The sequence below is a fragment of the Pteropus medius genome, unplaced genomic scaffold (genome assembly GCF_902729225.1).
Source record: "Pteropus medius unplaced genomic scaffold, Ma_sr-lr_union100, whole genome shotgun sequence".
In the NCBI taxonomy this organism is placed as follows: domain Eukaryota; kingdom Metazoa; phylum Chordata; class Mammalia; order Chiroptera; family Pteropodidae; genus Pteropus; species Pteropus medius.
In genome coordinates this window covers 1-2,224 of record NW_024352595.1, presented here as the reverse complement: position 1 = coordinate 2,224, position 2,224 = coordinate 1, and the positions used below count along the sequence as shown (strand labels likewise).

Below are 2,224 nucleotides of genomic sequence, written 5' to 3'. Positions count from 1 at the left end.
CGCAGAGAAAATAACAAGTGTTGGTAAGGATGCAGAGACACTAAAATCCTCATATATTGCTGGTGAAGATAGAAAATAATGCAGCCACTGTGGAAAACAGTTTGGCAATTCCTCAGTAAGGTAACCATGGAATTACCATATGACAGAAATATCACTCCCAGAAGTCTAGCCAAAAGAACTGACAACAGGTGTTCAAACAAGAACTTGTACAGGAACGCTCGCAGCAGCTCTATTCACAATACCTGAAAGGTGGAAACGCCTCACACGGATGTCCATCAACAAACGAATGATTAAACGAAAGGTGGTCCATCCACACAGCAGAATATTATTCGGCCATAAAAAGGATACATGCTAACGAAGTGGATGAACCTTGAAAACATGTCAAGTGAAAAAAGCCAGACATGTTGTATGTTTCTGTTTATATAAAAGTCAGGAATAGACAAATCCACAGAGACAGAAAGCAGGTTAGTGGTCGCTTGGGGCTGGGGCGGGGGTGCGGCAGACAATGGGAAGTCAATGCTTAATGGGATACGGGGCTCCCACTTGTGATGATGAAAAATTTCTGGAGCTAGAAAGCGGTGATGAATGCACAACACTTACGAATGTACTTAGTGCCACTGAACTGTGCACTTTAAAATGGTTCTATAATAAATTCTGTTATGTGTATTTTACCACAATAAAAAAATTGTGTCGTTATATTCAGATTAAATTATTTAAAGGGATGAAATATATATGCCGTTAAAATAAACCTAAACGAATTTCTCATTTAGTGTAATTCTGAGAATTATGGGATTTTTAGACCTGGGAAAGGCAGTAAGCATTGATTGCTTATGCCTATATATATGGTAAAGTTAGTTTGTTGAAATTATTTGGCAACTTTCTAATGATCACAAAAAATTAGAATTATTTGTTCTGTTACATGAATTTTTCTACCAAGAGGTTTCCGATGCTCTCTGACTCAATGGCTAGGATACTGACCCTGAACTCAAAAAACAACCTGTGCAACCAATCGTGTCTGACTTACTGTAACGCAGTAAAGCATAAACCATTCTAATTTACATCCATTTTTAACACCACTGGTATTTGGGTCATAACAAATGGCGTAAATTCATTGGCCTACATGTTCGAATAATACATAATCTGATTTTCTTCACACTATAAACATTAGTGTACAGGACACTTAAACTAAGAATGAAATATTAAATCGATGTTTGTCCCATGATAAATCTTATCAATTTACCTTCCTAATACAGTTTTAATGAAGTAGACACTCATTGCCATACAGCTTTTTATAATGATTCTACTTAATAAAATATGTTTGCAGGGCAAAATTTTTTTCAAAAACTGGAAAAGAATTTTTTAAAGCAATTTTTCAGATTACAACGTTAAACTCATCTCGAGCTCTGTAAAGGTGTAGGACACGAGGCCTTTAAAGTTTCATTGCGTTTCAGGATTATTCTTGAAGAGATATTCTGCCTATAATTGAAAGAAAGAAAATAAGTCAAGTCAACAATTTAGAAGATACTACCAGGTATTTATGAGTCATCTATTTGTACTAATTAATGTTTACAATGTTAAAATAAAAGTACATAAATCCTCTCAAAAGAGTAATAAAAATCTTATTATAAACTGTAAAGGTATTAGAAGCTATTTCCCAAATACACGATTTCTCTGACTCGACTGCTTCCCATTTAAATTCAGGCATATTTTATTTCCAAACTGATATTTTAAAAGAAACTTAAATCTCTTACCAGAAAATCAACAGGATCCTCTGGTCTGACCTTACAGCACTCATTCAGACCCTGCATAAGTGTTGGCATAACATAGGTCATTAAATAGTTTCTCAGGGGAATAGACTGGGCCTCCAGTAATTCTGTTTCTTCTCTCTTCACTTCCTCTAGTCGTTTATTCTACGAATAAAACATTTGGGGGCGGGATAAACAAGCGGTCAGAAAAGGGAGAACACTTGCACACGACTCACCCACAATATGTGAGGACTAGATCGTGCTGTGAATAAAGATGGCAGTCCCGGCCAGCCGAAAATAGATACGAATAGTGTTATTACAATAGGCTAGTCATTTAAAAAATAATGAACTGGATTCCTACCTCATCTCTTAGACAAAAATAATTTCTAGCTGCCTAGATGAAGAAAAGCAGGCAGGCGGGCAGGCAGGCAGGAAGGAAGGAAGGCAGGAAGGAAGAGAAGGAAGGAGGGAAGGAGGGA

The 2,224-nt window shown here is 36.6% G+C and overlaps 1 long non-coding RNA gene across 1 annotated transcript; it reads right to left on the bottom strand.

The window, feature by feature from the left end:
• Window positions 1-548: 548 nt before the first annotated feature.
• On the bottom strand, window positions 549-2,199 carry LOC120589491 (uncharacterized). The gene is made up of 3 exons (XR_005649501.1): window positions 2,107-2,199; window positions 1,752-1,910; window positions 549-1,476 (listed from the first exon to the last, which is right to left on the bottom strand). It is a non-coding gene; the product is annotated as an uncharacterized LOC120589491 (long non-coding RNA).
• Window positions 2,200-2,224: the final 25 nt, after the last annotated feature.